This window comes from Cervus canadensis, chromosome 15 (assembly GCF_019320065.1).
Source record: "Cervus canadensis isolate Bull #8, Minnesota chromosome 15, ASM1932006v1, whole genome shotgun sequence".
Classification (NCBI taxonomy): domain Eukaryota; kingdom Metazoa; phylum Chordata; class Mammalia; order Artiodactyla; family Cervidae; genus Cervus; species Cervus canadensis.
In genome coordinates, this window is record NC_057400.1 from 69,352,574 (window position 1) to 69,376,489 (window position 23,916).

The 23,916-nt window shown below is 53.0% G+C and overlaps 2 protein-coding genes and 1 pseudogene across 9 annotated transcripts in view; 2 read left to right on the plus strand and 1 right to left on the minus strand.

Annotated features, from left to right (window-relative positions):
- The window catches only part of LOC122453685 (liprin-alpha-1-like), a 160,234-nt gene extending 153,010 nt beyond the window's left edge, over positions 1-7,224 (minus strand). The window contains exons 1-2 of one of the 5 annotated variants that reach the window (XM_043487775.1): positions 7,114-7,217; positions 6,964-7,017 (exon numbers count right to left, since the gene is read on the minus strand). The gene's annotated coding sequence lies outside the window, so the exon portion shown is untranslated. Of the gene's footprint in view, positions 1-6,963; positions 7,018-7,113 lie in introns of all 5 variants that reach the window. The other 4 variants (XM_043487770.1, XM_043487774.1, XM_043487773.1 and 1 more) reach the window with 4 other exon arrangements.
- An 8,885-nt stretch (positions 7,225-16,109) lies between these two features.
- LOC122453686 (liprin-alpha-1-like) overlaps positions 16,110-23,916 on the plus strand; it is a 47,462-nt gene continuing 39,655 nt past the window's right edge. For all 4 annotated transcript variants that reach the window (XM_043487777.1, XM_043487778.1, XM_043487776.1 and 1 more), the window contains exons 1-3: positions 16,110-16,588; positions 17,865-17,950; positions 22,876-22,958. The gene's annotated coding sequence lies outside the window, so the exon portion shown is untranslated. The remainder of the gene's footprint in view (positions 16,589-17,864; positions 17,951-22,875; positions 22,959-23,916) is intronic.
- Positions 18,753-18,871, plus strand: LOC122454116 (annotated as a pseudogene).

Consider the following 23,916-nt stretch of genomic DNA (forward strand, 5'->3'; position numbering starts at 1 on the left):
CATTCCATGAACTGCTTAAAATGGTAAATTCATGTTAAATGTATTTTATCACAATATGTATGTACGTGGGGCCGTCCACGTGGTGAACTTGCTCAAACCGAACCACGCGGACTCTTTCATTCTTCGATTGTTCTTTGCACAAATACAAAAATCCTGGGCCACGTATCCCCTACTACATACTAAGTATTCGGCACCTAGAGCACTGCCCAACACTTTGTAAGAGGCATGCAGTAGACATGTGAAGCTATGAGGGTGTATGTTATACACATGAGCACTAGGTACCCATCACGAGAACACTGGACGCACTGGTCTGTGCTTTGTAAGATGGGACACGTTAAGGGGCTTAGCCTTTCTGCTTCAAGGGCTGACTCTCTAGCTCGATCCACATGCCCCAGAGACTCCTCCAGCCAGGGGATCCCTTGTTTGGAAGAAGAGAGACCTTAAGGGGCTTAGCCTTTCTGCTCCAAGGACTGACTCTATGGCTCAGCCCACGTGCCCCAGTGACTCCTCCAGGCACTGTTTCGCTTCCTGTGGGGCCCCCGCCCATCGTCCACACACCACCTGCACAGCCTCTTACAAGGTCAACCTGCTGGGGTCGATCCTGCCCAGGAGGCCAGAACGCCCTGGCCGGCAGGGCCCACAACCATGCGAACACAGTGAAACACAAACCCAATGCTTCGCCAGGTGAGGGCCAACCCGACGGGCCCAGCCCCCGGCTGCTCTCACCTCCGGCCACTCTGCTTCCAGGACTTGGGATGAGGCCAACTTACTTCTTGTCTTGGCCTTTTTCTTGGGGTGGCAGCATGGGAAAAGCGCCCATAGGCTGGCCCTTCTGCGACCCATCCTCGCGGATGGGGGCAGCCCCCCACTCAGGGGCACCTGCTGTTTCCCAGGCAGATCACCTGAGGTATCACCACCGATCTCACACTATGACCACCGTTCTCACGCACACACCGCTCTCACACACACCGCTCTCACACACACTGCTCTCACACACACCACTCTCACACACTGCTCTCACACACTGCTCCCACACTGTGACCACCAGCTCCGCTGTCTCAAGAAGAAATGGCACGAAGGCTCTGCCTCCAGCACATCTCCCAGGAGCCCAGAACATGGAACCCACTCTGTCACAAGGGGCTCCATGGTAACAGAGGGGCTGGGCTCAGGCCCACCATCAAGGGTGCAGAGAGCGGGGAGGGGCTGCCAAAAAGATGGCAGGTGTGTGTTGGGTGCGGGAGAAGGAAGGCCGTGCCCACAGCTCAGGCCCACCGTCAAACGTGACCCTGCAAGGTCACTGGGTCACAGTCAAACTGAACAGTATAAACTGCTTTAGAAACCACCACCGCTAGGGATGAGCACGTCTTCTAAGTGGGCTTCTGCTTCGTCCACCCCTGAAACAAGCCTGCAGTGAGGCTACTGAAAGGGCACCCCTGAACTCAAGGGTGTGCCCAGAATCCACCCGGCTGAGGAGGACTCACCACGCTGGCTGCCCCTCACTCTCACCCTGAGCTTGGTCCTCCCTGACTGGCTCCCTCACTCGAGCTCAGCAAGGGCTTGACCAACCTCGCTCCGGGCGCTTACAATGAACCCACAGTGGGGACAGGGGTTCATTCAACCTGCTGCGAGCTCGCCCTCTTAACTTGGACCCTGGGCCGCCAGAAGACTCGGCCCCATGGCGGCTGCATGGTGGAGGTTCAGGGGTGGCCCTGCCTCCAGCCGTGACAGCCAGCGCCTCCCAGATCCCGCCAGGGGCTGCCCTGCCCTCCCTCCCCGCCAGAGTCTCCCACCCCCTCTCCTGGCCCCACTCCCAGCCTCGCGGCTCTCCACGCACCAGGGCATAGCCCACACTGCTCCTGGCTCAGCCCGGACCTCTGCGGTCACTTGAGGACTCAGTCCCCTGGGTGCTTGGGGTCCTATGTCCGCCCGTCTCAGCAATGACAGACTCTGGGGAGACAGGGTACAGTTTGGGGTCCCGCCCTCAGTGCACCCTGAACACGTTCTCTTTTTTTCGCTTTATCTACTGGAGTTCTCAGAGACGTCTTTTGAAAACCTCAACTGTGGCTTTCAAAAAGACTGTAAAATCACTGTGCTCAACTTAAAGAATAAAATCTTCATTTTCAACCTAAAGTGAAACTGGAGGGAAGATTAAAAGCACTCACTTTTCTTTTTTTTTTTTTTTAATCGACGAAAGAGCGTTTATTTACCTATTTATATATCTGCCTTGGTCCAAAAAATACTAAAGGTGGTAAAAGCAGTCACTTTTCAAACTGAAAAAGAAAACCCACATGTGACCCCATCACAGAACACAGGTCACGCAGCCCCGCCCTCCTCAGCTTCTCGTCCACCACCAGCATCCTGTCATCGCAAGGCCTGCCCTGGGCTGGCAGGCGCAGGGAAAGCGGGCACACCGGCTCCTCCGTTCTCAGGCTGCGTGGGCCGCTTGCTCCACCTTCTTCCCAAATTCAAGTGGCACTGAAAGAGCATGGGCAAGCTGGGGATTCTGATCCGAAACACAACCGTGGGTACTAAGCAAGGACCCCTGCCTCTTGTTTTCCCGGGATCAAATAAAGATGATCAGTATAATTACTGTGATGCTTACATGTGGCCTCAGATGAGAGAAGACACCCAGGGCTTCCCCACTTCCAGTTACAGACGCAAGCAGCTTGTAGGTCAGCCTACCCAGAGCTAGAAAAGCTAAATACATTTTAAAAGAGGTCCTCAGGCAGCCACAATCCAAGATTTCAAGCACCAGGGAAGCCCAGTGAGGGAGCTGGAGACTGAGAGGGCCGCTCCTTCCCCCGGGGCATCTGAACAAAGCTGACTCTGCGAACAAAAGGCAGGGGAAAGTCCAGCAGAGGGGACTGGCTAACACAGCTCTGGACGGTTCCTCGGGCTGGGAAGACAAACATATGAGCGCAGGCCTGACAAGTCAGTCCAGATGGGAGAGACCAATCTCTCCAAGAAAAGTTAGGCACAGAAAACATACCCAACACTCTGCCCAAACTGGCTGAGCGCTGAGTATCAATCACCTCGTGGTCTTCAGGAGGCGGACGGTGAGATTCAGGACCTGCCGAGAAGGAGGGGCCCTGGGAGGGCCCCCAGGCTTCCAGACGGAGACGCTGGAGGGCTCCTCCCTGGGGTCGGGTGGGGGGAGGCGGGGAAGGTGGGTGAAGGCTGCTGAGACTCAGCTTACAAGGACCCCCCAGCCTCAAGTCACTCAGGCCCTGAGTGAACAGAGAGCTCTGTCCCCACTAGAGGTCTACGTCAGAGGAAAGTCTGGAGAAGACAGCATCACTCTGGACCTCTAGGGTTTTCCAAACATAGTGTCCAACATGCAACCAACAAAGCAAAAAAGGGTGTAACAACAAACAGGACCAAGAGAAAAAGAACTGAAACAGATCCAGAGGTAGCAGATGTGTATCAGAATATCAGAGGTATGCTAGAGGTATCAGATGCAAACGTCACCAGTTCAAAAAATATACTTGACCAAAGGAGAAATTTCTGAGAATCAAAACCAATGCTACAACGTTAAAATAACAGGGACTGAATTTAAGAACTCAGTCTCTGGGCTTAACATCAAACTGGATGTAGCTGAAGAGAGGATCAGTGAACTGAAGGTTGGGCCAGTTAAAAAATATATATAAGAGGCAAAGAAGTACAGAAAGAGCCCGTTGTGAAACTATGTTGTTAAAAGCTATAAATGGGTCCCCTTATGAGGGAGAAAAGACAGAAAGGGGAATAAGAAATGCCTCCAGGGGTTGCAACTAAAGAGCCTCTTGATGAAAGTGGAAGAGGAGAGTGAAAAAGCTGGCATAAAACTCAGCATTCAAAAAATGAAGATCATGGCATCCGGCTCCATCGCTTCATGGCAAATAAATGGGGAAACAATGGAAACAGTGACAGACTTTATTTTCTTGGGCTCCAAACTTACTGCAGATGGTGAAATTAAAGGACACTTGCTCCTTGGAAGGAAAGCTATGATGAAATTAGGCAGCATGTTAAAAAACAGAGACATTACTTTGCCGCCAAAGGTTCATTTAGTCAAAGCTATGTTTTTTCCAGTAGTCATGTATGGATGTGAGAATTGGCCCATGAAGACAGCTGAATGCCGAAGAATCAATGCTTCTGGACTGTGATGTTGGAGAAGACTCTTGAGAGCCCCGTGGACTGCAAGGAGATCCAACCAGTCCATCCTAAAGCAAATCAGTCCTCAATATTCACTGGAAAGACTGATGCTGAAGCTCCAATACTTTGGCCACCTGATGCGAGAAACTGACTCACTGGAAAAGAACCTGATGCTGGAGAAGACTGAAGGCAGAGGAGAAGGGGACGACAGAAGACCAGGCGGTTGGATGGCATCACCGACTCGATGGACATGAGCTTGAGCAGGCTCCGGGGGCTGGTGATGGACAGAGAAGCCTGGCGTGCTGCAGTCCATGGGGTCGCAACGGGTCAGACGCTGAGTGACTGAACTGACTGGCACGGACGGGGGCAAGAGTTGGCTCAAGAATCAGACTATTGACTCAAAAATGAAAACCACACATTGGTTTCAGCAGCTCTGCAGGTGCCTGAGGCGAGAAGAAAATGTTCCAGTGCTCAGAGGAAAAAAGGTGTGGCTTTTAATGGCACAGCAACGCCGAGAGCTGACTTTTCAAGAACAACGAAGTCAGGAGATCATTGACGGGCGCCTGTAAAATGCTGAAAACAAACACCACCAACCTGGAGTTCTACACCCAACAAAAACACGCTTCCAAAGGGAAAGAAAATAAAGACTTTTAGGGCAAATGGAAATGAGACAACTCATCACCCACAGACACGAACTAAAAAAATATTAAGGCCGTGCTTTGGGAAAAAGAAAAGTAGTCTCTGACTGAAATATAAAAAACAAGTAAAGACCAACCATGAGGTAACTCTGACAGTACACATTAACTCTACAATCATGACAACACCAAAAATATATCTACAGTTTTAAAGGATAACAGTGACAAGGAGGAAACAGCCGTGTCAGGGAGGCAGTAACAGCACTAAGTTAGACTTAAATGTAAACCACATGCCGTACCTGCGCACGCTCACCCAACCACCTGGCAGAGGAGGAAGAACTAGAAAAGCACCTCATCCTTCTAACAGAAGGCCCGAGACAAGGACACAGAAGAGGCGGGACAGACAGAAAACAAACAGCAACACGCTGTCTGCACACGGGAACATCAAACTGTAAACAGAGCAAAGGTTCTCACGGAAAGATAAAAAGTGTCAAACTGATTAACATCAAAACTCTACACTACGGGAACATCAAACTGTAAACAGAGCAAAGGTTCTCACGGAAAGATAAAAAGTGTCAAACTGATTAACATCAAAACTCTACACTATTCACAGAGGTGCATGTGAAGATGGAAGACCACAGACAGGTGATACGGAAAGATACGCAGGCAAACAAGGACAGAAAACTGATGTGGCAATATCACTGTCAAACAGTGCCTAGAGTAAGAAGCATTCCTAGCGATAAAAGGAAGCATCTCATACTGATACAAGTTCCGTCTACCAAAAAGATGAGGATTCTAAATTTCAATGTACCTAATAACATAACCTCAAAATATCAATACATAAAAACTGACAGAAACAGAAAAGGAGTAACAGCCAGGTTCACAATCGCAATGGCAGACGTTAAAGACACATCTCTCACGGAACTGGGCTCCCTGGTGCGTGGTCACCTGCAGCCATGAAGGACCTGAAGTGCGGCCGGCGCTGCGCTGAGGCGTGCTGCACACGTGAGACACGCACTGGAGTTTAAAGACGCAGCGTGAAGAAGAGAACAGAAACTGATTCATTGGGTTCCATCATGCTGATCTCACACAGAAAGGGTACCGCTTTGGGTGTGTTAAAATAAAACGTATTACAGATGATTTCACCTACTTCTGCTTTACTCAACGTGGCTACCGAAATCTGAATTATATGATTGACAAACCTGATCTAAGTGATACGCACGGAACACTGCATTCCCCCTGATACGCATGATTTTCAGGGACCCAAGGAACATATAACAAAAGGAATATATATTGGGCCACTAGGAAAGCTCGAATTATTTCAAAGGACTGAAATAATGCAGGGTATGCTTAGGGATTGCAATGGGCTGACGGTCTATGTGCCCTCAAACTTCACCCCGCACGGGGAGATGATACTCAGAGGCAGGGACTCTGGGAGGGGTCAGGTCAGGAGGGAATGGGCTCCCGTGATGCGAGAACAGGGAGAAGCAGCAGGCAGTCTAGGAACCAGGAACCAGGCCTCACCAGACGTGGCACCTGCTGGTGATCTTGGGACTGCCCAGCCTCCAGTACTCTAAGAAACAACTTTCTCTTGTCTAGCAGCTAGTCTACAGTATTGGTAACAGTAGCCCAAAAAGCCTAAGACAGGGCTCTTCATGGAATTAAGCTAGGAATCAAAAAAGGGTCACTAGAAAAACCTTCCCAAACATTGGGAAGTTAAATGACATACTTCTTGAAGAACTTCATGAATAATAATTTTAAAAAACACAACGAAAACTAGAAATACTTTTCCATAAAAGATAATGAAAGTCTGGCTTATTCAAACTTGTGGGACCCAGCGAACTATGTTTACAGGGTAACTTAAAGCCTTAAACACATATCCTGGAAAAGAAGGAAGGCTAAAAATCAATTAAGCCTCTATCCCAAGAAACCAGAAAAGAAGCACAGCAAACGACACACAAGGCAGATGGAAGAAAAAGGAGCAGAAAATAAGGAAACAGTAAGCACATACAAATTTTTTTAAAAAACAATGCCAAAAGTTGGCTCTTTGAGAAGATTGATAAAAATGATAAACCCCAGAGAAACTGATTAAGAAAAAGAGGCAGGGCACAAATCACCAATATCAAGGATTTTTAAAAGGGTAGACAACCCATCTTGCAGACAACAAAGATATTATGAACTTACTATTTAGGTCACTTACCAATTGCAGAGTCTGCTGGCCTCACTAAATTCTTAGCAGCGGGAAATGCTTTCCCTAAATAGACCCAAGAAGACATACAAAATCAGAAATTTTTATTTGCATGAAAAAAATTAAATCTGAAGTGAAAAGCCTCCCCCCAATGAAACCTACTTGTTTTGCCAATCAATTCTTCCAAAAAGCCAGGGAAGTAAACAGCAATCTCACAGGAACTCTTGGGGTAAACCAGGAACACTCTCCTCCTTGTTTCATAAGACTAGCATAACCTTGATACTAAAACCAACAAGGAAAAGAAGTACAAGAAGGTCAAATTGCTGACTCTGAGTAGAGATGCTGCTGCTGCTAAAGCTAAGTCACTTCAGTCCTGTCCGACTCTGTGTGACCCATCCCTGGGATTCTCCAGGCAAGAACACTGGAGTGGGTTGCCATTTCCTTGGGGAACTTTCAAGACAAGACTCTTAAAACATGTCCAGAATTCACTTCATACCTTTGCCATTTCCTTCTCCAGTTTATAACAAGTACACTTCCACAAAACCAAGAAAGGCCCAAAGGAAGACAGGTGGGGTGTATAAAAGCCTCAGCACTTAAAACTCAAGAGACATGAAAACTTTCTGGCCAAAGAAATGAATGTGTGATGGTGGAATTCGGAAGAGAGACATGAATAGCTTTGGGACTACACAATGGCCCCTGACACCTCAATGTAGGAGAGGCTCATGGCATAGACACTGAGCCTTTGGGTAGGAGTGAGATGGGGGCTGAAGACCACATTTTGTTGTTGTTCAGTCACTAAGTCATGTCCAACTCTTTGAGACGCCATGGACTGCAACACGCCAGGCTTCCCTGTCCTTCACCATCTCCCAGAGCTTACTCAAAACTTATGTCCATGGACTCAGTGATGCCATCGAACCATCTCATCCTCAGGCGCCCCCTTTTCCTCCTGCCTTCAATCTTTCCCAGCATCAGGGTCTTTTCCAATGAGTCAGCTCTTCACATCAGCTGGACAAACTATGGGAACGTCAGCTACAGCATCAGTCCTTCCAGTGAATATTCAGGGTTGATTTCCTTTAGGATTGACTGGTTTGATGTCCTTGCAGTCCAAGGGACTCTCAAGAGTCCTCTCAAACACCACAGTTCAAAAGCATCAATTCTTTGGCGCTCAGCCCTCTCTACAGTCCAGTTCTCACGGTTCAGGGCAGAGTCGGACATGAGGGCCCAGCACCCAGGTTCAAGTGCTGGCTCTGCCCCTGTCGGGCCCAGGGGCCTTGATCTCCTTGCCCCACCTCTCAGAGCCTCAGTTCCTTCTCTCGGTAAAGGGATCTGACCCCTGTACCACAAGCCGGGGCAGGATGCCCACACAGGGTGAGGTGGGGATGGGGGTTTGCGTCCAGGCTGACAAGTCCCTGAGAACAACTGTGGCTGCATTATCCTTACATACGGAGCTGTTGAAATTAGACTTGAGGTGCCTCAAAGTCGAGAAACCCCACCCCAATGTCCAGGCTATGAGGAGGGACCCCTACCCCCACCTCCACCCTCATCACCACACTTAGCCAAGTCTGGGAACTGTCTCCGACACCAGCTCACGCCCACAAGGCCTCAGCTGGAAACTGCAAGAAACATGCCCGTCCCCCCGCCCCGTGTCCATGGCCTCCCTGCCCACCCCCGGCAGATGAAAGCCCCTCCATTCTACAGATGGAAAGACTGAGGCTGCTCAGCCCCCAGGACGTGGCCGGGCTGGGTCTGGACACACACACGTGGGCTCAGAGGGGCTGGGCGGGGTATGAGCCTCCCTGGGAGCTCAGGTGCCCTCACCGCCTGACCGAGCCTCCTGGGTTCTGGTGTGGAGGCGGCTCCCATCCTCCAGCAGGCAGCTCCTCGCTTGCTTTTCAGAAAACAACATCCACAAAGATGGGAAACAGATGCCGCCGCGGCCCACACCAGCTCCGGGGAGGAACGAGGAGAAACTACAGCCCGCCAGCCCTGGGGTGCGGTGGCGAGCCCTGAAAGGCAGCTCAAAAGCAAACTGACCTTGTAGGGTTCACGTGTCTGTGGCCTTCATAATTCTGCCAAAGCCGGAGTCAAGTTCAACATCAGGGCAGTGTGGGCCTCGGTCAACCCCAGTACTCAGACGGGATTTTCAGTGTGGCCTTCTTGGCAATGACCAGTGGGCATAAATTATGCTCTGGCTTTGAGGTTGGACTTGAAAAATGCTGATGGGTTTCAGTTACAAGGAAACATGTTGGCCCACAAGCTGCTCTTGTCTGTTTCCTGGGAACCCTGGCTGCTGACCCCAATGCCATTGGAGGGACAGAAGAGTGGGGGGTGGGCAGATGAGGCGCTCCTGCAGAAAGCAGGCCTGGGCCGCCTGCCTCCAGGACCTTTCCCCACCATTTCCATCCTGTCTGCTGCCCCAGGGGTCTCTGGCATGACACCGCTCCTGGACCCTCGTGTGTGATACTGACTTCTGGATCAAGGTGTCAGATCCTAATTTGACAAGCAGGGCCCCTCTTGTGGGTGGCTGGGCAAGCTATTTTTAAGCTGAGTTCCTCTGGGCCCACGCTTCCTGGGGGAGGTGGGGGGCAAGAGGGTCACCTGTGGTCACAGCCAGTCGGCCAGGCTCAGCCTCCACGCGTCCTATATACGACGTTATGAACCCGTTTCTTCCAGACCCACCACTCCCCCCTCTGCTGGGTTCAAGTGAAGTGTCACATCTCAGCCAGAAGGCAAATTCTGAGCTCTTCCTCTGGCAGAAACAACTTCACAAAATAAGCCAAGAAAGAGAGCTGGGAAAGCAAACCACACCAACGACCAGAAAAGCATTCCTCACGAGACAAAGCTAGAGAAAAACCCAACATCCTTGTGGCCCAAAAACCCTCTTGGAAATCAACGTTCAGTAAGGAAGAGACGAAACATGTCAAGTTCCAAGGACAGGCATTGCCCATGGCCAGTGTAGTTTCGAGACGGCCTGACCGCTCAGATGTAGGCACACACCAATGTCAACCCCAGGTAGACAGCAGTGATGGCCATCACCATAGTAAGTGTTTAGTCTGGTGACAACCTGCCCCAGGCACCACATAAGGGGGCAGACCTGGTTCTCTTCCTCCGCCCCCACACCATTCACTCACGAAGGCAGCTCAGGTGCTATCGTGCCCTGCCTGCCTGTCTGGCTCATCCATGACCACCTCCAGGGAAGGACTCTGCCTTCTCTTCTCTGTGCACCATGAACCTGCACGCAGTGGGCCTTCAGAACCTCAGGAGACTCACCCCACCCCCACTATAGACAGAACCCTCCCCAGGCATTAAAACCGCCGTGGAGCCACTTTGGCCCAAGCCCTGGTTACGGATCCCTGGAGCCTCCTACAGCTTCTACAGCGTGAATAATCAGGTCCTTTATACACAGATTCCTGTCTGTCAGATCTGAGCTTTGGATTCATTGTCAGCTCTGTCCCTTCCATGGCAGCCAGGTGGGCCGCGATGCAGACAAAGGAGCTCATGAGCTGAGTTTCAAGGGAGGCACTGAAAGGACAGCGATGGATGCAACCTGTTGCAAACTGAAGGAGGGTCCCTGCATGTCTCAGAAAAGGCCTCTGGTGTGCAGGTGTGGAGGAGGGCCCCCACGGTGCAAAGGAAAGAGAGGTACTCAGGGGCAAAGGCTCTTGGCCTCTCCTGTAGCAGCTCCAGTTGGAAGCTCGAGAACAGTGGACAGCCAATGTGGTCACCTGAGCGTGACTCTTATTCCCTCACAAAGCAAGAGAAAGGGGGCAGGGTGTGGGAGTACCCAGAGGGTGTGGTGGGGTGGGTGAAGGGAGGTGTCCTTCTTCTCTTCAATGCAAATTGCTTTTGTGAGTCTCAGAGCTGCCAGAAGGCAGTTACCAAGTCAGGTCCCCACTGTATCCAGTGTGGGCTGGCTGCCTTAGCCCCTGTCACATGGACAAGCCACACCATATGGCTTCCCTGAGTTCTAACAACAGGATCTGGGGGTTTTGTGTAGGTACACACTTCCTTGCTGTAGCTGTGTTATCCCCTTCTTTGAGCCCCAGTTTTCTCCTCTAGAAAAAGGACATCCATTGCTACCTTAGCAGGTTGCTACCTTAATCCCATGAAGACTAATTAGGGTAATTCTACAATTAATAGCTGGCCTTAAGAGATATTGGGCTTCCCCGACAGCTCAGCTGGTAAAGAATCCTCCTGCCATGCAGGAGACCCCGGTTTGCTTCCTGGGTCAGGAATGCTCATCCGCTACACAGGGACAGGCTACCCACTCCAGTACTCTTGGATTTCTCTTGTAGCTCAGCTGGGAAAGAACCTGCCTGCAATGCGGGAGAATTGGGTTCAATCCCGAGACTGGGACGATCCCCTGGAGAAGGGAAAGGCTACCCACTCCAGTATTCTGGCCTGGAGAATTCCATGGACTGTATAGCCCATGGGGTCGCCAAGACTTGGACACGGCTGAGGGACTTCCACTTCACTTTCAAGGGATATGACCTGAATCCAGGTTAAACTGGAGCCTCCCAGTGTCATCCGGCATTTCTTCCCTGAGGCCGGCCAAAACCCACACAGGTGCATTTCCACAGGTCTCCGCTCAGCCAGCTGGACAGAAAACCCAGCGTGTTCAAACAAGCTGACAGACAAGCAGGAGAGGACTCACGGGCAGACGGCTTCCCTCCGGTCTCAGGTGGAGCTCCGGGACCACAGCAGGAACCAGGACTCTCAACCCCTGGGCTCAGCAGCGCCCTCCTCTCAGGCCGGCGGCTCTGCCCCGACAGGCGCGGGAAGGCCACCAACCGCCCCAGGCTGACCTCACGCCCCTCCCACTGCTGTAGCCTGACCTCACCCGGCCCCACCCCTTCCGGCGGAACCAGCGCTCCTCCTCCCTTGAGGCCAGCGTGAGGCCCGGCCCTGGGCCCTGATTGGTCACCGCCCCAGTCCTGAGCCAATCACGGTGGCCACGGAGGATGGAACACACAGATTGGCCAGGTCCAGGTCATGTGACCATCCCCTCCAGGACACGCCTGAGCCGCTCACCCTGTGTCAGGGGTGGAGACAGTGCGATGCCACCAGAGCAGGGCTAAGAGTCCCGTCACTGTGTGCGTGTGCTCAGTGTCCTGGGAGCCTGAGAGTCCTGGGAGTGCCTGCCAGTCCTCTCTACACACCGCAGACGGAATAGTCATGACACACCTCTTCCCTTCCGAAGCGCTGTTTCACGCACTCACTTTCAAGGGAGCAAGACCTCCTGTTCAAAGGTAGGTTTGGAGAGCTTCCCTCTCTTAACCTCTGGGCTTGTTTCTTGTACCATCTTAGAATAATGTATTCAGTTTAAAACCCCCACGCGCACCACCACATGCTGCTTTGCCTGTTCAGGATTCTTAGCTGTTCTGAGGAGAGGGCAAGGCCCCGGGGCCTCCCAAAGGGAATGAGTTTTGTCCAAGGGAGCACCTGAGAGGTGAATCACTGAATCACTTTGCTCTACACCTGAAACAGGCAGTTTATTGTAAATTAACAACACCTCATTTTAAGAAAAGATATTCCCTCATGAAAAATGGCTCAGAATTTTGTGAAGTTTTTTCTTCAATTGTTGGCTGTTAGTAGGTGTCTAATTGGTTTGGTGGTGTTTTTCAAGGTACCTTCCCAAATGGATACCAAGTTGTCCCAATGGGAGGATTCCTTTGTCCTTTCTCCTGGAAGTGTCCTTTCTGCGTTTACACATTAAGAAGCTGTTTTAAAAATGCCAAGTATCAAAAACTTCAGTTCTTTGGTAATTTGTACAGCACCCCAGAGGCACGTTTCCATGTCTGTGTCTTCGCTTCGCATTTCACCTTTGCCAGTTTCTAGTGTACACAAGTACCCTCAGAGGGTTCTCTGTAGTGAACCATGTATGTTTCTGTGAGGACAGAGGATGTGAGCATGGAGGACGGGCTGAGTCCATAGTGACCATGTGACCATGCTCAGCAACCCCACTATTAAGTCTGGCTGAGACTTCCTCAGGCAAGCTCTGTGTTTCTTCCTCTTCATCTCTGGATACACAAAGTGATGTTGGTGGATTGGGACGTGGGTCCCTGGGTCCAACAGTGTAGAGATATACCCATAGCCTGCTTTGCCATTATATTTTCCTCCTGTGGGCTCTGCTGAGCTGGTGTGGAGATATTTCTGCTAAAGACTTGAGAGGTAGTCAATCCTTCTCCTTCTCATCCCCTGCCTCGTCTGTGCTTCTGTCATTTTTTTTTTTTTAATGTAGCTAATTTCAATGTTGTTAGTCCTTGTGTCGTTCTGACTCTCAGGCACCTGTGGTTTAATATACCCCCAACCCCCAAGAGCTCCTCTTTGCCTGGTGGGGACATGGAGCACTCAGGGAGCAGCACCACATCGCAATGGAGCCTGGACCAGAGAGACGGTTCTTGCCAGGAAGGCTCCATGCCTGCTGTGAGGAGTTTGGAGTTCACATCTGATTGTGCATCCCCCGGGCCCTCGGTGCAGGCCCTGCTCTGAGATCTGGAAAGGAGATGGCGTCCCTCCCTGACACAGAACTAGTTTTTTTGTCCTTTTTTTGTCCTCATCCTTGTCCAGTCCCATTTGTCTCCCAGGCTCTACACTTGACCTTCACCCACAGGATCAGGAGAGCCCATTTCTAGACGAATTTCATACAAGGAGAGGCTCCCGGAGACACTCCAACCCCCGGGCCTAAGTAAGTATTTCCTTGGAGTTTCACGGCCCTGGGAAGAGATACTGGATTTGTGCCCATTTTTCAGTTGAATATGTTGAGCCTCAGTTCACTGTGTGATTTGCCCTGAGTCACTCTGCAGGTCAGTGAGTAAGGTAGGATGTGAGCCCAGACTCTTTGTCTTGGAGCCCATGACTGTACAGGTGTTTCTGCTCCTCGATTCAATTTATTTCAGGTTTGGTTATTTTTTTTTTTTGATGCATTTGTATATGAGACTGTTCTGCTCTCTCTCTGATGTTTCATATCCTGCTCTATTGATGAATTTATTAGTTTTAAAGCTTGTTACTTGGTGGAGTTTTTAGGGTGTCATATAAATCCTGTCATAATCGAATAGTGGCAGTGTAACTTCATCTGTTCCTATGGGGATGCTTTTTATTTCCCTTTCTTGCCTAGTTATGCTGGGTAGGACACTTCCCCCTCTGTGTTGAACAAGAGTGATGAGAGTGGGCATCCTTGTACTATTCCTGATCTTTTAGGAAAACCTTTCACCTCTTTACCACTGAGTTGGATGTTAGCTGTGGGCTTGTCTTATATACCCTTTAGGATGTTCCATGTATAGCCACTATATTGAGACATTGTAGCCAAATTGATGTTACACTTCCCCACGCCTCCACACCCTCCCCCGTCCATCGTGGGTATGCACCCGGGCCCCGGTCGGCCTGACCACAGCCTGGCCCACCGACACACTCACACACACACTCTCACACACTCACCCTCTGGTCTGGGGGCGGGGGCTGGGTCTTGCCTTAGGTAGCCAAGCTGAAGGGGACCTTTGAGACTTCGGCTGCGAGGAAGTCTTGGGGACCCCACGGGGGACTGCCAGCCCCGGGGCACCGCGTCCAGCCTGGGCCGCCCCAAGGGAACGCCCCCTCCCTTGGGGAAGCGGCTTCTTCCGCAGGGCCTCTCTCTGGGGTGGTCACGGTTGTGCCAGTGTGTCTGTCTCGGATCGGATGCCATCCTCTCTCCCGTGTCTGTCTCCCGTTTGCCTTCTGTCAGTCGGTCTGTCTCCCTCTGTCTGTCTCCACCTGTGTGTGTGTGTGTGTGTGTGTGTCCGCGCGCGTGTCTGTCTTCATCTCCCTCTCGCCGTCTGGGAGTCTGTCTCTGAACCTTCATCTCTTTCTGCCTCTGAGTCTCCTGACCCCCGGCCTCTCACAGGCGCTGTGGGTCTGGCTCTGGCTGAGGAGCTTGCGCCGGCCGGCTGTCTCCCTTGGCCTGGGTGCGTGCGAGTGTCTGTGTGTGTGTCCGTGTCCGTGCCCCTGCCTGTCGCTCGTCCGCTCTCTCAGGAAGGTCCTGTGCTTGGCGGGCGGCGTGGGGACAAGGGGGGGCCGCGGTCGGGCGAAGGGGCGGGGCTGCCGCGCTCCAGTCGCCGGCGGCGGCCGGCCCGCCCGCAAGCCAGACACCTCTGGGGCCACTTGGGCCTGAGCAGCGATCCGGAGGGGTGGGTGGGGGACCCGAGCGGGGGGCGGGCCTGGAGAGGCCCAGGGTGGGTGGGCGCCCAGACCTCCGCGCCCCTCACGCCAACCCGCAGCCCAGGCCTGCACGCCTAACCGGCCGCTCGTGGTCCCGGCAACCCTCCGGGCCCCCGGGCCGGGCCAGGCTTGCTTGCCAGGGCGGCGGTGTGCGGGGACGGGGCGGCGTCGGCCGGGCTGCCGGGCCTGGCCGGCCCGAGTTCGGTCGCTGGTCGTGCGGCTCAAGTGCAGCGCGCGCCCCGTGGAAAGGTGCGGCCCGGGCCGGCTCGACCGGCACGTCAGAGCGAGAGGGAGGCGCAGCGCAGGGCTTTGAAGGCGCCTGGCGCCAGCCGCCTCCCTCTGATGAGATCATACCACCCTGAACGGGCCAGATGTCTTCTGATCTGGGAAACTAAGCAGGGTTAGTTAGTACTTGGATGGGAGACCCCCTAGTAGTTAGGAGCTCCAGGCTTTTGCACAAAGTAGACGACAAGCCAACGTATAGGTGATGAAACGTTTATCGTGAAAAATCCAATGAAACCTGAATTCGAAGATGGTTTATGGCATAGAAGCAAGTGTTTTCCATTAGGTTCCCCCCGCCCCCCGAATTAACTTGCATGATGGTTTCCCATTAGCATAATGCTTAGTTTTTATTCCTTCTTTCCTTGTCTGTATCCATCTTTTTGCATCATCATGTGGTGCCTTATTGGCATAATTTTCCGCCTTTTGTCTTTTTTGTAACTTTTCGAAAAAGGACTTCTTAGGCATTAACATACTGATATGTCCATAAGGGGGAAAGACTTCTTCCCTACAACTGCATTGAAAAAATTTGAACTTAAGAAAATCTGTTTTAATGTAGCAGAATTATTATTTTATCTTTCCAATCTAGCATTTGTGAAATCCTTAACTGCTGATAAGTGTTCAGGCTTCCCTGGTGGCTCAGCTGGTGAAGAATCCACCTGGCCTGCAGGAGACCTGGGTTCGATCCCTGGGTTGCAGAGACCCCCTGGAGAAGGGAACGGCTACCCACTCTAGTATTCGGGCCTGGAGAATTCCATGGACTGTATAGTCCCTGCGTTCGCAGAGTCAGACATGACTGAGCGACTTTCACGGGTCACCAACAACGGTTCAGCCTGAAATAAGAACTTTCAAACATCTTTGAACACAGACGCTCTAACTTATTTTCCCTCTGGGATCAATATCCTGCATTTACTTTCAGGTTACGTATACACAATAGGCACAGAACTCTCTTATTGTGTCTTTTATTTGCATATAAATTAACAGCCTAGCAAATTTAAAATAGAAACACTAAAGACAGTGTTGCGCAGAGCAATCTCTGTTAAATGCCCCATTATCTCACTGAAGTTCCTATACACATGCAGGGACTGAAGGAGGACAGGAAGATGGCAGAAGAGCAACCCGCGAGCCACTGCTGTGTCTGTGCACATCAACTACAGACTGCAAGGTAAGGACCGTATTTTACATAAATAGAAACACAGTTACAATTCAGATTTCCTTTTTAAGTTGCCTCCATAATTGGTTTGCAATAGCAACAGATTCTCCCCTTTCTTCATAGCCATACGCCAACACGTATCATTTTTAAAAATCTATTAATGTCAGACAAAACCATCACAATGCTTCAGGAGTGACTTCAAGAAAACTCCAATCAAGTCACAGTACTCAGGCAGGTGGGTTTAATAAACAAGTCCTAGGTAGATATCAATCCACCTCAAAGTGGGCAGTAATGTTGGAACACATCTAGGATTTCCTTTTTAAACACACGCTCCAAGGAAAGCAGTACTGAATTTACCAGAGGAACAGTAAAACGAGGACATCACTGGAAGGGAGTTTACACAGCCAGTCTGGCCCTGCGGTCTGACGCTGGGGTGGCATCTATCTGCTCGCTTGGCCCCTGTGTCCCTCGGGGAGGACACGGGCTCGAGAGTGCAGAACAGTATCATCACTAGGACTGCCCGGAGCTGCTGCGAACATCCAGAAAGTTGCACTTGAAGAGTTCTTTAGAGGGCTTCCCTGGTCATCCAGTGGCTGCTCCCAATGCAGGGGCCTGGGTTCCATCTCTGGCCAGTGAACTAGATCCCATACACTGCAAGTAAGAGTTTGCACGCCACAATTAAAGATCCCATGTGTGGCAACCAAGACCTAGTGCAGCTTACAACAGAGAAAAAGGCACCACACGTTCTTTAGAAAGTGCTATAAAAGGCTATGAACGATTGCTTCCACGAAGCAAATAGTAAGAAATACGTGTATTAGTTGCTCAGTTGTGTCCGAGTCTTTGTGACTCCATGGACTATGTAGCCTTGCAAGGTCCCCTGTCCGTGGAATTCTCTAGGCAAGAATACTGGAAGAGGTCGCCATTCCCTTCTCCAGGCGATCTTCTCAACCCAGCCGTAGAACCCAGGTCTCCTGCATTGCAGACAGATTCTTCACCACCTGAGCCACCAGGGAAGCCCAGGAAATACGTAGACCGGACTCCTATGAATAAAGACAGGTGCCATTAGAGAGGAAATAACCTACTAGGTTCATTTAGTTCTATTATTGCGCTTCTCCTTGGGAGTTAAAAATAAGAGTACTTCTGGAGAACCTGACAAAGCTGTGATTTATCTTAATAAAAGACTTCTCATGGAGATCTTGAAACCTGTTTCCTGAAAGAAATGAGTTATAAATATATTTCTTAAGCCTGGTGGCAACGTTTCTAATGACAGAATTCATCTCCCATGCAGCTCAATGAGTCCCTGTTTTGAAACAAGAGAATGAATGAAATCGTTGAGTGCAGCAGCCATGAGGTTCCCTCCCGTCACAGCTCACAGTAAGGCAAGAAGGATCAAAGTAACTTGTCTGTCTGTCTGTTTTAGCAGTTGGTGACAATCCAGTAGATCCTGTCTTCAATTCACGTAGAACTCTTTAAGGAAGATTCTGAAGGCCCTCAGGAAGGTCCCGTGCTTGGCGGGCGGCGTGGGGACAAGGGGGGCCGCGGTGTGGCGAAGGGGCGGGGCTGAGGCGCTCGGGTGGACGGCGCCGGTGGCTCGCGGTGGGTTTGGGCCCCGGGCAGGTGCCGGGCAGGATGGGCGCTCAGGGCCCCGGCTGCGCTACGCCTACGCCCGCGGGAGGCTCAGAGGACCGAGGGCTGCGGTCCGCGGCGGGCCCGAATCAGACACCTCCGGGGCCACGTGGCCCTGAGCCTGGAAGGCGAGTGGGGCGGGGGGTGGGGGTGGGGGTGGGGGTGGGCGCGGGCGCCGACAGGGGGCGGGCCTGGAGAGGCCCAGGGCGGGAGGGCGCCGAGACCTCCGCGCCCCTCACCCCAACCCCAGGCCCAGGCATGCACGGCCAGCCGGCCACTCGGGGTCCAGGAAGCCCTCCGGGGCCCCGGGCCGGGCCAGGCGGGTTCTGGCCGGGCTTGGCGGTGTGCAGAGGCCGGGCGGCGTCGGACGGCCGCCGGGCTGCCGGCCCTGGCCGACCGGAGTCCGGTCGCAGGTCGTGCGGCTCAAGTGCAGCCCGCGGCCCTTGGAGAGGTGTGGCCGGCTGGCCTGACCGGCAGGCAAGTCAGACCGAAAGGGAGGCGCAACGCAGGGTTCTTAAGGTTCTTAAGGCGCCTGGCTGCAGCCACCTCCGTCTAGGGCCATACCACCCTGAACGCGCCAGATCTTGTCTGATCTGGGAAGCGAAGCAGGGTCTGGCCTGGTTAGTACTTGGGTGGGAGACCGCCTGGGAATACCGGGTGTTGTAGGCTTCCTGCCTCCCCTGTCCTTTAGCCCTGGCTCCCCCGGCGCGGTTGGCCGCCCCGAGCCCCACCTGCCCCTGGCCCCTCGCACCCGGCGCGCTCAGAGCCGTCGCCTGCCTTCCAGCCGGCCGGCCAGCCGGCCTGCCGGCGGCCCTCGAAGACAGCAGCAGCCCAACTCTTGGGTCCCCGCAGCCCCAGCCCCTCCCCCGGTGTGTGGCCGGGGCCCCGACTCCCGCCGCAGGCCTGGCTTGCCTCCGGATTTGGCTTCCAGGAAACCAGATGACAGTCGGGTCTCCATCTGGGGCTCCCTTGGCATGCCTCAGGCAGTCCCGGGGGCTGCCCCAGCCCGAGCCCCAGCCCAGTACTCCCAGGCGACCGCGGGCGCGCACACACACACACACACACACACACTCACACACACACACAGAGACACACAAAGACACACACAAAGACACACACACAGACACACCCCGCCCCGGACAGGTGAAGAGCTGCAAAGCACAGGGAAGGGAGACTCAGAAAGAGGGGAGAGAGTCCTAGTCTGGCAGAGACAACCCTCACAACCCTCACGTTCGGTTTCAAAAGCCCCGTGGTCCAATGAATAACAGGGCGGATGTAGATAGAGTGGTGGAGGAGTCAGCCAATGCACAGACAGCGAGGGCGGAGCGCGCGCAGCGAGCCTCTGACGGCGGGCGGGCGGCGTGCGACGCAGTCGGGCCCCCTACGCGCTGCGCCCTGAGCGGCGGTCGGTATCGGTGCTGGAGACGGCGGCGGCGACGGTTTCGTGGCGGCCGCGCGCTGCTCTCTGAGCGGCGGGTGGTGGTGCGGCCTAGCCCCTCACTCCTGACACTTCCTCTCCCCCAGCGCACGGCGGTAAGTCGGGGGCCGGGGTGGTGGAGGCCGGAGACCGGCGGGCTCCTCCTCCACTCTGGGAGGGCGGGTGGGCGGGTGCGCGGGGCGTCCCAGGCCCTCTCGGCGCCCCAGTCTCGCGCCCTAGCGCGCACCTTCTGCCCTGAGGGAGCGGGCCCCGAGGCCTGGCTCTTGAGGCTCTGAGGAGGGATTGCTCTCTGTGGGGTCTGGGCCCGGGGCTCTGGCGTCAGAGCCTCCCTTGAGTGAGCGTTTCTCGAGCAGGTTGGACTCCTTCATTTGCCCGGCAGTGGTTAGGTGGGCAGGCCCTCTGCGGGAGCAGCGCCTTGAAATCCCGAGGGAGGGTTTCCTCAGCACTTCGCTGATCACCGTGCGGGATTGGGCTTTCTTTGTTTTGGCTTCTCCAAGGAGAGATTTGCAACCCCAGGGGAGGGTGAGTGGGTCGGGAGTTTGTGAGCTTATGAAAACTGCATCTGAGAAAACTAAGGTCATTGAATGGAGTGAAACCTTCCTTTTTGTTCTCCCACGTGTCCCGCGTAAAGCTAGGCGAGAAATGGTGTGGTTTCTGGATTACTTACTCTAGGCATAAGGACCTTGGAAATTAAGTCAATTAAGTGTATGAACAATGTTTCTTGAGAATTTGGCACATTCTCTGTGTTTAGAATTGAACCGAAGTATTTTTCATTTGTGTCTTTTACCCAGGAGATACTCATACCACCCCTCCCCAAGATTGAACAATCAAGAATGTCTTCAAACATTGTCAAATGTTACTTGGGAGGCAAAACTGCCTCTCAGTGAGACTGCTGCTGTACAGAGAATAGTCCCAATATTTCAATAAAAACATCTTACCTTTAAAAAAAAGAAGAAGAAGAAAGAGGGAGAGAGAGACAGCAAGAGGACCACACAGGTTCCCCACCCCCAGCCCCACCCCCACGCCTCCACACCCTCCCCCGTCCATCGTGGGTATGCACCCGGCCCCCGGTCGGCCTGACCACAGCCTCGCCCACCGACACCCTCACACACACACTCTCACACACTCACCCTCTGGTCTGGGGGCGGGGGCTGGGTCTTGCCTTAGGGAGCCAAGCTGAAGGGGACCTTTGAGACTTCGGCTGCGAGGAAGTCTTGGGGACCCCACGGGGGACTGCCAGCCCCGGGGCACCGCGTCCAGCCTGGGCCGCCCCAAGGGAACGCCCCCTCCCTTGGGGAAGCGGCTTCTTCCGCAGGGCCTCTCTCTGGGGTGGTCACGGTTGTGCCAGTGTGTCTGTCTCGGATCGGATGCCATCCTCTCTCCCGTGTCTGTCTCCCTCTGTCTGTCTCCACCTGTGTGTGTGTGTGTGTGTGTGTGTGTGCGCGTGCGTGTGTGTGTCCGCGCGCGTGTCTGTCTTCATCTCCCTCTGGCCGTCTGGGAGTCTGTCTCTGAACCTTCATCTCTTTCTGCCTCTGAGTCTCCTGACCCCCGGCCTCTCACAGGCGCTGTGGGTCTGGCTCTGGCTGAGGAGCTTGCGCCGGCCGGCTGTCTCCCTTGGCCTGGGTGCGTGCGAGTGTCTGTGTGTGTGTCCGTGTCCGTGCCCCTGCCTGTCGCTCGTCCGCTCTCTCAGGAAGGTCCTGTGCTTGGCGGGCGGCGTGGGGACAAGGGGGGGCCGCGGTCGGGCGAAGGGGCGGGGCTGCCGCGCTCCAGTCGCCGGCGGCGGCCGGCCCGCCCGCAAGCCAGACACCTCTGGGGCCACTTGGGCCTGAGCAGCGATCCGGAGGGGTGGGTGGGGGACCCGAGCGGGGGGCGGGCCTGGAGAGGCCCAGGGGGGGGGCGCCCAGACCTCCGCGCCCCTCACGCCAACCCGCAGCCCAGGCCTGCACGCCTAACCGGCCGCTCGTGGTCCCGGCAACCCTCCGGGCCCCCGGGCCGGGCCAGGCTTGCTTGCCAGGGTGGCGGTGTGCGGGGACGGGGCGGCGTCGGCCGGGCTGCCGGGCCTGGCCGGCCCGAGTTCGGTCGCTGGTCGTGCGGCTCAAGTGCAGCGCGCGCCCCGTGGAAAGGTGCGGCCCGGGCTGGCTCGACCGGCACGTCAGAGCGAGAGGGAGGCGCAGCGCAGGGCTTTGAAGGCGCCTGGCGCCAGCCGCCTCCCTCTGATGAGATCATACCACCCTGAACGGGCCAGATGTCTTCTGATCTGGGAAACTAAGCAGGGTTAGTTAGTACTTGGATGGGAGACCCCCTAGTAGTTAGGAGCTCCAGGCTTTTGCACAAAGTAGACGACAAGCCAACGTATAGGTGATGAAACGTTTATCGTGAAAAATCCAATGAAACCTGAATTCGAAGATGGTTTATGGCATAGAAGCAAGTGTTTTCCATTAGGTTCCCCCCTCCCCCTGAATTAACTTGCATGATGGTTTCCCATTAGCATAATGCTTAGTTTTTATTCCTTCTTTCCTTGTCTGTATCCATCTTTTTGCATCATCATGTGGTGCCTTATTGGCATAATTTTCCGCCTTTTTTCTTTTTTGTAACTTTTCGAAAAAGGACTTCTTAGGCATTAACATACTGATATGTCCATAAGGGGGAAAGACTTCTTCCCTACAACTGCATTGAAAAAATTTGAACTTAAGAAAATCTGTTTTAATGTAGCAGAATTATTATTTTATCTTTCCAATCTAGCATTTGTGAAATCCTTAACTGCTGATAAGTGTTCAGGCTTCCCTGGTGGCTCAGCTGGTGAAGAATCCACCTGGCATGCAGGAGACCTGGGTTCGATCCCTGGGTTGCAGAGACCCCCTGGAGAAGGGAACGGCTACCCACTCTAGTATTCGGGCCTGGAGAATTCCATGGACTGTATAGTCCCTGCGTTCGCAGAGTCAGACATGACTGAGCGACTTTCACGGGTCACCAACAACGGTTCAGCCTGAAATAAGAACTTTCAAAAATCTTTGAACACAGACGCTCTAACTTATTTTCCCTCTGGGATCAATATCCTGCATTTACTTTCAGGTTACGTATACACAATAGGCACAGAACTCTCTTATTGTGTCTTTTATTTGCATATAAATTAACAGCCTAGCAAATTTAAAATAGAAACACTAAAGACAGTGTTGCGCAGAGCAATCTCTGTTAAATGCCCCATTATCTCACTGAAGTTCCTATACACATGCAGGGACTGAAGGAGGACAGGAAGATGGCAGAAGAGCAACCCGCGAGCCACTGCTGTGTCTGTGCACATCAACTACAGACTGCAAGGTAAGGACCGTATTTTACATAAATAGAAGCACAGTTACAATTCAGATTTCCTTTTTAAGTTGCCTCCATAATTGGTTTGCAATAGCAACAGATTCTCCCCTTTCTTCATAGCCATACGCCAACACGTATCATTTTTAAAAATCTATTAATGTCAGACAAAACCATCACAATGCTTCAGGAGTGACGTCAAGAAAACTCCAATCAAGTCACAGTACTCAGGCAGGTGGGTTTAATAAACAAGTCCTAGGTAGATATCAATCCACCTCAAAGTGGGCAGTAATGTTGGAACACATCTAGGATTTCCTTTTTAAACACACGCTCCAAGGAAAGCAGTACTGAATTTACCAGAGGAACGGTAAAAAGAGGACATCACTGGAAGGGAGTTTACACAGCCAGTCTGGCCCTGCGGTCTGACGCTGGGGTAGCATCTATCTGCTCGCTTGGCCCCTGTGTCCCTCGGGGAGGACACGGGCTCGAGAGTGCAGAACAGTATCATCACTAGGACTGCCCGGAGCTGCTGCGAACATCCAGAAAGTTGCACTTGAAGAGTTCTTTAGAGGGCTTCCCTGGGCATCCAGTGGCTGCTCCCAATGCAGGGGCCTGGGTTCCATCTCTGGCCAGTGAACTAGATCCCATACACTGCAAGTAAGAGTTTGCACGCCACAATTAAAGATCCCATGTGTGGCAACCAAGACCTAGTGCAGCTTACAACAAAGAAAAAGGCACCACACGTTCTTTAGAAAGTGCTATAAAAGGCTATGAACGATTGCTTCTTCGAAGCAAATAGTAAAAAATACGTGTATTAGTTGCTCAGTTGTGTCCGAGTCTTTGTGACTCCATGGACTATGTAGCCTTCCAAGTTCCCCTGTCCGTGGAATTCTCTAGGCGAGAATACTGGAAGAGGTCGCCATTCCCTTCTCCAGGCGATCGTCTCAACCCAGCCGTGGAACCCAGGGCT